The sequence below is a fragment of the Somniosus microcephalus genome, chromosome 12 (assembly GCF_052327205.1).
Source record: "Somniosus microcephalus isolate GS21.2 chromosome 12, FLI_Smic_1.0, whole genome shotgun sequence".
NCBI classification, from domain to species: Eukaryota; Metazoa; Chordata; class Chondrichthyes; order Squaliformes; family Somniosidae; genus Somniosus; species Somniosus microcephalus.
In genome coordinates this window covers 5,412,153-5,427,769 of record NC_140998.1, presented here as the reverse complement: position 1 = coordinate 5,427,769, position 15,617 = coordinate 5,412,153, and the positions used below count along the sequence as shown (strand labels likewise).

General features: G+C 62.5%; 1 protein-coding gene across 5 annotated transcripts in view; it reads left to right on the top strand.

Annotated features, from left to right (window-relative positions):
* The window catches only part of ift43 (intraflagellar transport 43 homolog (Chlamydomonas)), a 269,145-nt gene that overhangs the window by 158,766 nt on the left and 94,762 nt on the right, over window positions 1-15,617 (top strand). The gene's annotated exons all lie outside the window — the stretch shown is intronic.

Genomic DNA, 15,617 nt, shown 5'->3' with positions numbered 1-15,617 from the left:
TAAAGCTCCCTCTACACTGTCCCATCAAACACTCCCAGGGCAGGTACAGCACGGGTTAGATACAGAGTAAAGCTCCCTCTACACTGTCCCATCAAACACTCCCAGGGCAGGTACAGCACGGGTTAGATACAGAGTAAAGCTCCCTCTACACTGTCCCATCAAACACTCCCAGGGCAGGTACAGCACGGGTTAGATACAGAGTAAAGCTCCCTCTACACTGTCCCATCAAACACTCCCAGGGCAGGTACAGCACGGGTTAGATACAGAGTAAAGCTCCCTCTACACTGTCGCATCAAACACTCCCAGGGCAGGTACATCACGGGTTAGATACAGAGTAAAGCTCCCTCTACACTGTCCCATCAAACACTCCCAGGGCAGGTACAGCACGGGTTAGATACAGAGTAAAGCTCCCTTTACACTGTCCCATCAAACACTCCCAGGCCAGGTACAGCACGGGTTAGATACAGAGTAAAGCTCCCTTTACACTGTCCCATCAAACACTCCCAGGGCAGGTGCAGCACGGGTTAGATACAGAGTAAAGCTCCCTCTACACTGTCCCATCAAACACTCCCAGGGCAGGTACAGCACGGGTTAGATACAGAGTAAAGCTCCCTCTACACTGTCCCATCAAACACTCCCAGGGCAGGTACAGCACGGGTTAGATACAGAGTAAAGCTCCCTCTACACTGTCCCATCAAACACTCCCAGGGCAGGTACAGCACGGGTTAGATACAGAGTAAAGCTCCCTCTACACTGTCGCATCAAACACTCCCAGGGCAGGTACATCACGGGTTAGATACAGAGTAAAGCTCCCTCTACACTGTCCCATCAAACACTCCCAGGGCAGGTACAGCACGGGTTAGATACAGAGTAAAGCTCCCTTTACACTGTCCCATCAAACACTCCCAGGGCAGGTGCAGCACGGGTTAGATACAGAGTAAAGCTCCCTCTACACTGTCGCATCAAACACTCCCAGGGCAGGTACATCACGGGTTAGATACAGAGTAAAGCTCCCTCTACACTGTCCCATCAAACACTCCCAGGGCAGGTACAGCACGGGTTAGATACAGAGTAAAGCTCCCTTTACACTGTCCCATCAAACACTCCCAGGCCAGGTACAGCACGGGTTAGATACAGAGTAAAGCTCCCTTTACACTGTCCCATCAAACACTCCCAGGGCAGGTGCAGCACGGGTTAGATACAGAGTAAAGCTCCCTCTACACTGTCCCATCAAACACTCCCAGGGCAGGTACAGCACGGGTTAGATACAGAGTAAAGCTCCCTCTACACTGTCCCATCAAACACTCCCAGGGCAGGTACAGCACGGGTTAGATACAGAGTAAAGCTCCCTCTACACTGTCCCATCAAACACTCCCAGGGCAGGTACAGCACGGGTTAGATACAGAGTAAAGCTCCCTCTACACTGTCGCATCAAACACTCCCAGGGCAGGTACATCACGGGTTAGATACAGAGTAAAGCTCCCTCTACACTGTCCCATCAAACACTCCCAGGGCAGGTACAGCACGGGTTAGATACAGAGTAAAGCTCCCTTTACACTGTCCCATCAAACACTCCCAGGGCAGGTGCAGCACGGGTTAGATACAGAGTAAAGCTCCCTCTACACTGTCCCATCAAACACTCCCAGGGCAGGTACAGCACGGGTCACGATCTGTACATTAACCTCACTGGCCCACCTGTGAGCCACATCCCTTGTTACCCAACAAAAACCTCCCAATCTCAGAATCAGAAACCATGCACCAATTCTGAGTTTAATGGTTACTGAGGTTCAGAGGTTCGAGCTCAGTTATCCAGTCCCTCGCTGTGTCATCCCTCCCCCATCCAGCATCGTGTCTGGCTCCTGTTGCTCCCAGTATTACCTGCACGTCCCCTCCCAACACCAGCTCAGAGTTTCAGCCACAGTCCGAGCAGAGTTCGCAGTCACACTGTGGGTGACTTTCAACATCCCCCTCTCCCAATCAGTGCCAACGTTGCTTGTACCCCTCCCCCCTCCCCTCCGTTGAGAACGCTTCCTTGTGCAACGCCAGCCCGCTCTGCTCGAATCCCCTTCCTTGTGCTCCCTCTCCCTGTTGCATGAGGCCCATGCGTGTGTTCAGCTTTAACTAGTGTAACTTACACTGGCACCAACATGATAAACAGCCACGAGGCACACCAGGCTTCAAAGTATTTTATTTCGATTACATCTTTCTTCTAAATGACATTGAGCATATAAAATTAGTGTTCAGGCATGATGTAGTGTTTATAGAGTAAGTAAACCAGGGATACAGACCGGGAGCATTACCCGGTAGCAGAGAGGGACTGGGCCGGTGTAAAGGCACAGGGCAGGCAGTACGAGCAGGTTCATATACGGCCTCCAACCCCCAATCCAAACAATGAGCAAGGAGCCAGTGGCCAGGAACCATTCCCAGGAAACCTGCCACAAACACAGAAGCTGGGCTGGAAAATCGGGCAACAGCCGAGGACGGAGTCACAGGACAACAAACAGCAGCAATCGCCAGATGCAATGGCTTGTTCCGGGGTCAGGGCGCTTGCGTTGTGGGAATCAGAGCCCATTTAATGGCAAAAACACCACAAGGGCAGAAATCCGGTTTGTGAATTCATCTCCTGCTCACCCCAAAACCCCCCACTCCCACCTGATTCCCCATCCCCCTCACAGCCCATTAAGCCATCAGGCCAAGTATAATCTGCCATATTGTCGTCTACACCCAATCTCCTGAGATCAGACCAGCCAGAAGGAATGGTTCAGGGTAAAGCTGTGAATTTTCTGCACTAGTCCAATTTTACAACCTACACTTACACCCTAACCAGTAACATTCACACATCACCCAGCATCACAGAACCATTGTAAATGCAAACCTGATTCAAACACAGAATCCTAATGGACCAAACCTCTTCCCACTCACTCCCAACCTACAGAATCCCAGTGGATCCAACCCCTTCCCACTCACTCCCAATCTACAGAATCCCAGTGGATCCAACCCCTTCCCACTCACTCCCAATCTACAGAATCCCAATGAAAAACCCTTTCCATTCCCTCCTGTTACAGACTGATCCACAGATTCAGCCTATAATTAGGTGTTATATAAGACTCTACAATCATCCCTTAGACCCAGCACACAGTGGAATCCAATCAATGTTTATTTCAGGGACGTGCATGAAACACAGATGATGCAGCAAAGCTGGAGGCTGTGTAAGGAGACAGGTCCATGGAGGCACCTATCCACAACTACATTCAATCCCACAAATCCCAGCCTCATTTCCACCAGCTTATCCCAGATCTACGTCCTGTCCCTCGACACATCCTGCAAGGAAACAGACTCCGTGCTCAACATAAGGCTGTCGAGGTGAGACTGGGTCCCTCGGAGAGGGACAGGGAGCGAGAATTCTGATTCATCTCAGGCCCGGAGATTGATGGACTTTAAAATGCCGCTGCCCAGCTGTCACAGCACCCAAGATCACTTCTACCCCAGGGCACTGCCGCACAAACCCGGGGAAACTACATCAGTAACAGGGATTGTGGCAGTGGCTCAGTCAGTGCCTGGCACAAGCTCGGCAGACCCCAAACGTCAACCTGACTTTCGTTCCCACAGCCCAACTGCGCCGCTGCGAATCTCCAGATGTTTTTATTTGAGACTTCAGGCCCTCATGCCTTGTTCTTCCCTCTCGTCACTCAGCTTCCAGCCCAGTAAGTGTGAATGCTGCCTGGGAACCTGTAGATTATGCGCACAGCACCTTCACCTCTGCCCCCACTGCACTTCCCCACAGCTCTGCGATCAATGGAGGGTTCCTGCAGGGTGAAGCACGGCCCTGACCCTGGGCAGAGCATTCACTGCACAGCTACTGTGAGGCATTCACCCCCAGCACTCTTACACTCAAAGAACCTCCAGCACCAAGACACATGTGCAAATTGCTTATCAACACTGTAAACTCACAAGTACTGTTTGGTTATAAGGCACTGGATTGTGCCGTGGGGCTGGCCTATATTCTACAGCTTTAAGGCACTGATAGTACAATACTGACCCATCCCAGCATCTACAATCAAATGGGCTTGGATCATCTCCGAGAAAGATATACACTTAAGCAAACTCACCATGTAGCTAGGAGTAAACAGGTAAATGTGTTCCAACACCTCTCCCAGTTGCTCTCAACACCCACCTAAATAATCACACTGTCAAACTGCCTCACCCGATGGGTGTCAAATACTTCAATTTTCAAGCACCGTTGTTCTGAAGTAACAATGTTCCAATATTTTGCCCGTCGCTTCCTGTGGTTTGTGTGGGGGGCAGGAATACAGCACAGTTTCTGGGGCTGGGAGGTGCAAAGGGTCCTTCCCAGGTGTCCAGTTCTATGCAGCCAAGAGGAAGTGGACGAAAGCTGTGTGTGCTCGATTGCACAGCGACTCGCGCTTTACTCAATCTGACAGAAAGAGCCGGAATTAGGGGCAGCTGTAGGATTGAGGTGCAGGCTGGGATCTTGCTCTGCTCCTGGCTCCGAGTCAATGTCTGATGTCACTGATTGTAGACATGGTCCTGCAACAGCTCCAAGATCCTCGCCTCGAACGAGCTGCAGGTCCGGGAGCTCCTTCCCATCGCGATCTGATCCTCCGTCTTTCAATGCTTCAATGGCCGTCCAGAGCCTGTGATTCTCCTCCAGCTGGGCTTGGAGCTGTGGACCAACAGGACAGGGCTTCAACAGTAGACAATCAGAAAACCCAACTCACAGCCACAGTGGGCAGATGTTAGTACCTGGGAACAGAACTGGGCATCAAACCTTCCCAGCAGGTACAAACTGTTACTGACCCCGGGAACCCAGCGTTACCGACCCCGGGAACACAGGGTTACCGACCCCGGGAACACAGGGTTACCGACCCCGGGAACACAGCGTTACCGACCCCGGGAACACAGCGTTACCGACCCCGGGAACACAGCGTTACCGACCCCGGGAACCCAGGGTTACCGACCCCGGGAACCCAGCGTTACCGACCCCGGGAACCCAGCGTTACCGACCCCGGGAACCCAGCGTTACCGACCCCGGGATCACAGCGTTACCGACCCCGGGAACACAGGGTTACCGACCCCGGGAACACAGCGTTACCGACCCCGGGAACACAGGGTTACCGACCCCGGGAACACAGGGTTACCGACCCCGGGAACACAGCGTTACCGACCCCGGGAACACAGCGTGACCGACCCCGGGAACACAGCGTTACCGACCCCGGGAACACAGCGTTACCGACCCCGGGAACCCAGCGTTACCGACCCCGGGAACCCAGCGTTACCGACCCCGGGATCACAGCGTTACCGACCCCGGGAACACAGGGTTACCGACCCCGGGAACACAGCGTTACCGACCCCGGGAACACAGCGTTACCGACCCCGGGAACACAGCGTTACCGACCCCGGGAACACAGGGTTACCGACCCCGGGAACACAGGGTTACCGACCCCGGGAACACAGCGTTACCGACCCCGGGAACACAGCGTTACCGACCCCGGGAACCCAGCGTGACCGACCCCGGGAACCCAGCGTTACCGACCCCGGGAACACAGGGTTACCGACCCCGGGAACCCAGCGTTACCGACCCCGGGAACACAGCGTTACCGACCCCGGGAACCCAGCGTTACCGACCCCGGGAACCCAGCGTTACCGACCCCGGGAACACAGGGTTACCGACCCCGGGAACCCAGCGTTACCGACCCCGGGAACCCAGGGTTACCGACCCCGGGAACACAGCGTTACCGACCCCGGGAACACAGGGTTACCGACCCCGGGAACCCAGCGTTACCGACCCCGGGAACACAGGGTTACCGACCCCGGGAACACAGCGTTACCGACCCCGGGAACACAGCGTTACCGACCCCGGGAACCCAGCGTTACCGACCCCGGGAACCCAGCGTTACCGACCCCGGGAACACAGGGTTACCGACCCCGGGAACACAGCGTTACCGACCCCGGGAACCCAGCGTTACCGACCCCGGGAACACAGCGTTACCGACCCCGGGAACCCAGCGTTACCGACCCCGGGAACCCAGCGTTACCGACCCCGGGAACCCAGCGTTACCGACCCCGGGAACACAGCGTTACCGACCCCGGGAACACAGCGTTACCGACCCCGGGAACACAGCGTTACCGACCCCGGGAACACAGGGTTACCGACCCCGGGAACCCAGCGTTACCGACCCCGGGAACCCAGCGTTACCGACCCCGGGAACACAGCGTTACCGACCCCGGGAACACAGCGTTACCGACCCCGGGAACCCAGCGTTACCGACCCCGGGAACCCAGCGTTACCGACCCCGGGAACACAGCGTTACCGACCCCGGGAACACAGGGTTACCGACCCCGGGAACCCAGCGTTACCGACCCCGGGAACCCAGCGTTACCGACCCCGGGAACCCAGCGTGACCGACCCCGGGAACCCAGCGTTACCGACCCCGGGAACCCAGCGTTACCGACCCCGGGAACACAGGGTTACCGACCCCGGGAACACAGCGTTACCGACCCCGGGAACACAGCGTTACCGACCCCGGGAACACAGCGTTACCGACCCCGGGAACACAGCGTTACCGACCCCGGGAACACAGCGTTACCGACCCCGGGAACACAGGGTTACCGACCCCGGGAACCCAGCGTTACCGACCCCGGGAACACAGCGTTACCGACCCCGGGAACACAGCGTTACCGACCCCGGGAACCCAGCGTGACCGACCCCGGGAACCCAGCGTTACCGACCCCGGGAACACAGGGTTACCGACCCCGGGAACCCAGCGTTACCGACCCCGGGAACACAGCGTTACCGACCCCGGGAACACAGGGTTACCGACCCCGGGAACCCAGCGTTACCGACCCCGGGAACCCAGCGTTACCGACCCCGGGAACCCAGCGTTACCGACCCCGGGAACCCGGCGTTACCGACCCCGGGAACCCGGCGTTACCGACCCCGGGAACCCAGCGTTACCGACCCCGGGAACACAGGGTTACCGACCCCGGGAACACAGGGTTACCGACCCCGGGAACCCAGCGTTACCGACCCCGGGAACACAGCGTTACCGACCCCGGGAACACAGGGTTACCGACCCCGGGAACACAGCGTTACCGACCCCGGGAACACAGCGTTACCGACCCCGGGAACACAGCGTTACCGACCCCGGGAACACAGGGTTACCGACCCCGGGAACCCAGCGTTACCGACCCCGGGAACACAGCGTTACCGACCCCGGGAACCCAGCGTTACCGACCCCCGGAACCCAGCGTTACCGACCCCGCGAACGCAGCGTTACCGACCCCGGGAACGCAGCGTTACCGACCCCGGGAACACAGCGTTACCGACCCCGGGAACACAGCGTTACCGACCCCGGGAACCCAGCGTTACCGACCCCGGGAACCCAGCGTTACCGACCCCGGGAACCCAGCGTTACCGACCCCGGGAACCCAGCGTTACCGACCCCGGGAACCCAGCGTTACCGACCCCGGGAACACAGGGTTACCGACCCCGGGAACACAGCGTGACCGACCCAGGGAACACAGCGTGACCGACCCCGGGAACACAGCGTTACCGACCCCGGGAACACAGCGTTACCGACCCCGGGAACACAGCGTTACCGACCCCGGGAACCCAGCGTGACCGACCCCGGGAACCCAGCGTGACCGACCCCGGGAACCCAGCGTGACCGACCCCGGGAACCCAGCGTTACCGACCCCGGGAACCCAGCGTTACCGACCCCGGGAACCCAGCGTTACCGACCCCGGGAACCCAGCGTTACCGACCCCGGGAACACAGCGTTACCGACCCCGGGAACACAGCGTTACCGACCCCGGGAACCCAGCGTTACCGACCCCGGGAACACAGCGTTACCGACCCCGGGAACACAGGGTTACCGACCCCGGGAACACAGCGTTACCGACCCCGGGAACACAGCGTTACCGACCCCGGGAACACAGCGTTACCGACCCCGGGAACCCAGCGTTACCGACCCCGGGAACACAGCGTTACCGACCCCGGGAACACAGCGTTACCGACCCCGGGAACCCAGCGTTACCGACCCCGGGAACACAGCGTTACCGACCCCGGGAACCCAGCGTTACCGACCCCGGGAACCCAGCGTTACCGACCCCGGGAACCCAGCGTTACCGACCCCGGGAACCCAGCGTTACCGACCCCGGGAACCCAGCGTTACCGACCCCGGGAACCCAGCGTTACCGACCCCGGGAACACAGGGTTACCGACCCCGGGAACCCAGCGTTACCGACCCCGGGAACACAGGGTTACCGACCCCGGGAACACAGCGTTACCGACCCCGGGAACCCAGGGTTACCGACCCCGGGAACACAGCGTTACCGACCCCGGGAACCCAGCGTTACCGACCCCGGGAACACAGCGTTACCGACCCCGGGAACACAGCGTTACCGACCCCGGGAACACAGCGTTACCGACCCCGGGAACCCAGCGTTACCGACCCCGGGAACCCAGCGTTACCGACCCCGGGAACCCAGCGTTACCGACCCCGGGAACACAGCGTTACCGACCCCGGGAACACAGCGTTACCGACCCCGGGAACACAGGGTTACCGACCCCGGGAACACAGCGTTACCGACCCCGGGAACCCAGGGTTACCGACCCCGCGAACCCAGCGTTACCGACCCCGGGAACCCAGCGTTACCGACCCCGGGAACCCAGCGTTACCGACCCCGGGAACCCAGCGTTACCGACCCCGGGAACACAGGGTTACCGACCCCGGGAACCCAGCGTTACCGACCCCGGGAACACAGGGTTACCGACCCCGGGAACACAGCGTTACCGACCCCGGGAACACAGCGTTACCGACCCCGGGAACACAGCGTTACCGACCCCGGGAACACAGGGTTACCGACCCCGGGATCACAGCGTTACCGACCCCGGGAACACAGGGTTACCGACCCCGGGAACACAGCGTTACCGACCCCGGGAACACAGCGTTACCGACCCCGGGAACACAGCGTTACCGACCCCGGGAACACAGCGTTACCGACCCCGGGAACACAGCGTTACCGACCCCGGGAACCCAGCGTTACCGACCCCGGGAACCCAGCGTTACCGACCCCGGGAACCCAGCGTTACCGACCCCGGGATCACAGGGTTACCGACCCCGGGAACACAGCGTTACCGACCCCGGGAACCCAGCGTGACCGACCCCGGGAACACAGCGTTACCGACCCCGGGAACACAGCGTTACCGACCCCGGGAACCCAGCGTTACCGACCCCGGGAACACAGCGTTACCGACCCCGGGAACCCAGCGTTACCGACCCCGGGAACACAGCGTTACCGACCCCGGGAACCCAGCGTTACCGACCCCGGGAACCCAGCGTTACCGACCCCGGGAACCCAGCGTTACCGACCCCGGGAACCCAGCGTTACCGACCCCGGGAACCCAGCGTTACCGACCCCGGGAACACAGGGTTACCGACCCCGGGAACCCAGCGTTACCGACCCCGGGAACACAGCGTTACCGACCCCGGGAACACAGCGTTACCGACCCCGGGAACACAGCGTTACCGACCCCGGGAACACAGCGTTACCGACCCCGGGAACCCAGCGTTACCGACCCCGGGAACCCAGCGTTACCGACCCCGGGAACACAGCGTTACCGACCCCGGGAACCCAGCGTTACCGACCCCGGGAACCCAGCGTTACCGACCCCGGGAACCCAGCGTTACCGACCCCGGGAACCCAGCGTTACCGACCCCGGGAACACAGGGTTACCGACCCCGGGAACCCGGCGTTACCGACCCCGGGAACACAGCGTTACCGACCCCGGGAACCCAGCGTTACCGACCCCGGGAACACAGCGTTACCGACCCCGGGAACACAGCGTTACCGACCCCGGGAACACAGCGTTACCGACCCCGGGAACCCAGGGTTACCGACCCCGGGAACACAGCGTTACCGACCCCGGGAACCCAGCGTTACCGACCCCGGGAACCCAGCGTTACCGACCCCGGGAACCCAGCGTTACCGACCCCGGGAACCCAGCGTTACCGACCCCGGGAACCCAGCGTTACCGACCCCGGGAACACAGGGTTACCGACCCCGGGAACACAGCGTTACCGACCCCGGGAACACAGCGTTACCGACCCCGGGAACCCAGCGTTACCGACCCCGGGAACCCAGCGTTACCGACCCCGGGAACCCAGCGTTACCGACCCCGGGAACACAGCGTGACCGACCCCGGGAACCCAGCGTTACCGACCCCGGGAACCCAGCGTTACCGACCCCGGGAACCCAGCGTGACCGACCCCGGGAACCCAGCGTTACCGACCCCGGGAACCCAGCGTGACCGACCCCGGGAACCCAGCGTTACCGACCCCGGGAACCCAGCGTTACCGACCCCGGGAACACAGCGTTACCGACCCCGGGAACCCAGCGTTACCGACCCCGGGAACCCAGCGTTACCGACCCCGGGAACACAGCGTTACCGACCCCGGGAACACAGCGTTACCGACCCCGGGAACCCAGCGTTACCGACCCCGGGAACACAGCGTTACCGACCCCGGGAACACAGCGTTACCGACCCCGGGAACACAGCGTTACCGACCCCGGGAACACAGGGTTACCGACCCCGGGAACCCAGCGTTACCGACCCCGGGAACACAGGGTTACCGACCCCGGGAACACAGCGTTACCGACCCCGGGAACCCAGCGTTACCGACCCCGGGAACCCAGCGTTACCGACCCCGGGAACCCAGCGTTACCGACCCCGGGAACACAGCGTTACCGACCCCGGGAACACAGCGTTACCGACCCCGGGAACACAGCGTTACCGACCCCGGGAACCCAGCGTTACCGACCCCGGGAACCCAGCGTTACCGACCCCGGGAACCCAGGGTTACCGACCCCGGGAACCCAGCGTTACCGACCCCGGGAACCCAGCGTTACCGACCCCGGGAACACAGCGTTACCGACCCCGGGAACACAGCGTTACCGACCCCGGGAACCCAGCGTTACCGACCCCGGGAACCCAGCGTTACCGACCCCGGGAACACAGCGTTACCGACCCCGGGAACCCAGCGTTACCGACCCCGGGAACCCAGCGTTACCGACCCCGGGAACCCAGCGTTACCGACCCCGGGAACCCAGCGTTACCGACCCCGGGAACACAGCGTTACCGACCCCGGGAACCCAGCGTTACCGACCCCGGGAACACAGCGTTACCGACCCCGGGAACACAGCGTTACCGACCCCGGGAACACAGCGTTACCGACCCCGGGAACACAGGGTTACCGACCCCGGGAACACAGCGTTACCGACCCCGGGAACCCAGCGTTACCGACCCCGGGAACACAGGGTTACCGACCCCGGGAACCCAGCGTTACCGACCCCGGGAACACAGCGTTACCGACCCCGGGAACCCAGCGTTACCGACCCCGGGAACCCAGCGTTACCGACCCCGGGAACCCAGCGTTACCGACCCCGGGAACACAGCGTTACCGACCCCGGGAACACAGCGTTACCGACCCCGGGAACACAGCGTTACCGACCCCGGGAACACAGGGTTACCGACCCCGGGAACCCAGCGTTACCGACCCCGGGAACACAGGGTTACCGACCCCGGGAACACAGCGTTACCGACCCCGGGAACCCAGGGTTACCGACCCCGGGAACACAGCGTTACCGACCCCGGGAACCCAGCGTTACCGACCCCGGGAACACAGCGTTACCGACCCCGGGAACACAGCGTTACCGACCCCGGGAACACAGCGTTACCGACCCCGGGAACCCAGCGTTACCGACCCCGGGAACCCAGCGTTACCGACCCCGGGAACCCAGCGTTACCGACCCCGGGAACACAGCGTTACCGACCCCGGGAACACAGCGTTACCGACCCCGGGAACACAGGGTTACCGACCCCGGGAACACAGGGTTACCGACCCCGGGAACACAGCGTTACCGACCCCGGGAACCCAGGGTTACCGACCCCGCGAACCCAGCGTTACCGACCCCGGGAACCCAGCGTTACCGACCCCGGGAACCCAGCGTTACCGACCCCGGGAACCCAGCGTTACCGACCCCGGGAACACAGGGTTACCGACCCCGGGAACCCAGCGTTACCGACCCCGGGAACACAGGGTTACCGACCCCGGGAACACAGCGTTACCGACCCCGGGAACACAGCGTTACCGACCCCGGGAACACAGCGTTACCGACCCCGGGAACACAGGGTTACCGACCCCGGGATCACAGCGTTACCGACCCCGGGAACACAGGGTTACCGACCCCGGGAACACAGCGTTACCGACCCCGGGAACACAGCGTTACCGACCCCGGGAACACAGCGTTACCGACCCCGGGAACACAGCGTTACCGACCCCGGGAACACAGCGTTACCGACCCCGGGAACCCAGCGTTACCGACCCCGGGAACCCAGCGTTACCGACCCCGGGAACCCAGCGTTACCGACCCCGGGATCACAGGGTTACCGACCCCGGGAACACAGCGTTACCGACCCCGGGAACCCAGCGTGACCGACCCCGGGAACACAGCGTTACCGACCCCGGGAACACAGCGTTACCGACCCCGGGAACCCAGCGTTACCGACCCCGGGAACACAGCGTTACCGACCCCGGGAACCCAGCGTTACCGACCCCGGGAACACAGCGTTACCGACCCCGGGAACCCAGCGTTACCGACCCCGGGAACCCAGCGTTACCGACCCCGGGAACCCAGCGTTACCGACCCCGGGAACCCAGCGTTACCGACCCCGGGAACCCAGCGTTACCGACCCCGGGAACACAGCGTTACCGACCCCGGGAACACAGGGTTACCGACCCCGGGAACCCAGCGTTACCGACCCCGGGAACACAGCGTTACCGACCCCGGGAACACAGCGTTACCGACCCCGGGAACACAGCGTTACCGACCCCGGGAACACAGCGTTACCGACCCCGGGAACCCAGCGTTACCGACCCCGGGAACCCAGCGTTACCGACCCCGGGAACACAGCGTTACCGACCCCGGGAACCCAGCGTTACCGACCCCGGGAACCCAGCGTTACCGACCCCGGGAACCCAGCGTTACCGACCCCGGGAACCCAGCGTTACCGACCCCGGGAACACAGGGTTACCGACCCCGGGAACCCGGCGTTACCGACCCCGGGAACACAGCGTTACCGACCCCGGAACCCAGCGTTACCGACCCCGGGAACACAGCGTTACCGACCCCGGGAACACAGCGTTACCGACCCCGGGAACACAGCGTTACCGACCCCGGGAACCCAGGGTTACCGACCCCGGGAACACAGCGTTACCGACCCCGGGAACCCAGCGTTACCGACCCCGGGAACCCAGCGTTACCGACCCCGGGAACCCAGCGTTACCGACCCCGGGAACCCAGCGTTACCGACCCCGGGAACCCAGCGTTACCGACCCCGGGAACACAGGGTTACCGACCCCGGGAACACAGCGTTACCGACCCCGGGAACACAGCGTTACCGACCCCGGGAACCCAGCGTTACCGACCCCGGGAACCCAGCGTTACCGACCCCGGGAACCCAGCGTTACCGACCCCGGGAACACAGCGTGACCGACCCCGGGAACCCAGCGTTACCGACCCCGGGAACCCAGCGTTACCGACCCCGGGAACCCAGCGTGACCGACCCCGGGAACCCAGCGTTACCGACCCCGGGAACCCAGCGTGACCGACCCCGGGAACCCAGCGTTACCGACCCCGGGAACCCAGCGTTACCGACCCCGGGAACACAGCGTTACCGACCCCGGGAACCCAGCGTTACCGACCCCGGGAACCCAGCGTTACCGACCCCGGGAACACAGCGTTACCGACCCCGGGAACACAGCGTTACCGACCCCGGGAACCCAGCGTTACCGACCCCGGGAACACAGCGTTACCGACCCCGGGAACACAGCGTTACCGACCCCGGGAACACAGCGTTACCGACCCCGGGAACACAGGGTTACCGACCCCGGGAACCCAGCGTTACCGACCCCGGGAACACAGGGTTACCGACCCCGGGAACACAGCGTTACCGACCCCGGGAACCCAGCGTTACCGACCCCGGGAACCCAGCGTTACCGACCCCGGGAACCCAGCGTTACCGACCCCGGGAACACAGCGTTACCGACCCCGGGAACACAGCGTTACCGACCCCGGGAACACAGCGTTACCGACCCCGGGAACCCAGCGTTACCGACCCCGGGAACCCAGCGTTACCGACCCCGGGAACCCAGGGTTACCGACCCCGGGAACCCAGCGTTACCGACCCCGGGAACCCAGCGTTACCGACCCCGGGAACACAGCGTTACCGACCCCGGGAACACAGCGTTACCGACCCCGGGAACCCAGCGTTACCGACCCCGGGAACCCAGCGTTACCGACCCCGGGAACACAGCGTTACCGACCCCGGGAACCCAGCGTTACCGACCCCGGGAACCCAGCGTTACCGACCCCGGGAACCCAGCGTTACCGACCCCGGGAACACAGCGTTACCGACCCGGGAACCCAGCGTTACCGACCCCCGGGAACACAGCGTTACCGACCCCGGGAACACAGCGTTACCGACCCCGGGAACACAGCGTTACCGACCCCGGAACACAGGGTTACCGACCCCGGGAACACAGCGTTACCGACCCCGGGAACCCAGCGTTACCGACCCCGGGAACACAGGTTACCGACCCCGGGAACCCAGCGTTACCGACCCCGGGAACACAGCGTTACCGACCCCGGGAACCCAGCGTTACCGACCCCGGGAACCCAGCGTTACCGACCCCGGGAACCCAGCGTTACCGACCCCGGGAACCCAGCGTTACCGACCCCGGAACACAGCGTTACCGACCCCGGGAACACAGCGTTACCGACCCCGGGAACACAGCGTTACCGACCCCGGGAACACAGGGTTACCGACCCCGGGAACACAGCGTTACCGACCCCGGGAACACAGCGTTACCGACCCCGGGAACACAGCGTTACCGACCCCGGGAACACAGCGTTACCGACCCCGGGAACACAGCGTTACCGACCCCGGGAACACAGCGTTACCGACCCCGGGAACCAGCGTTACCGACCCCGGGAACACAGCGTTACCGACCCCGGGAACCCAGCGTTACCGACCCCGGGAACACAGCGTTACCGACCCCGGGAACCCAGCGTTACCGACCCCGGGAACCCAGCGTTACCGACCCGGGAACACAGCGTTACCGACCCCGGACACAGCGTTACCGACCCCGGGAACACAGCGTTACCGACCCCGGGAACACAGCGTTACCGACCCCGGGAACCCAGCGTTACCGACCCCGGGAACACAGCGTTACCGACCCCGGGAACCCAGCGTTACCGACCCCGGGAACACAGCGTTACCGACCCCGGGAACCAGCGTTACCGACCCCGGGAACCAGCGTTACCGACCCCGGGAACACAGCGTTACCGACCCCGGGAACCCAGCGTTACCGACCCCGGGAACACAGCGTTACCGACCCCGGGAACACAGCGTTACCGACCCCGGGAACCCAGCGTTATCGACCCCGGGAACACAGCGTTACCGACCCCGGGAACCCAGCGTTACCGACCCCGGGACCCAGCGTTACCGACCCCGGGAACACAGCGTTACCGAC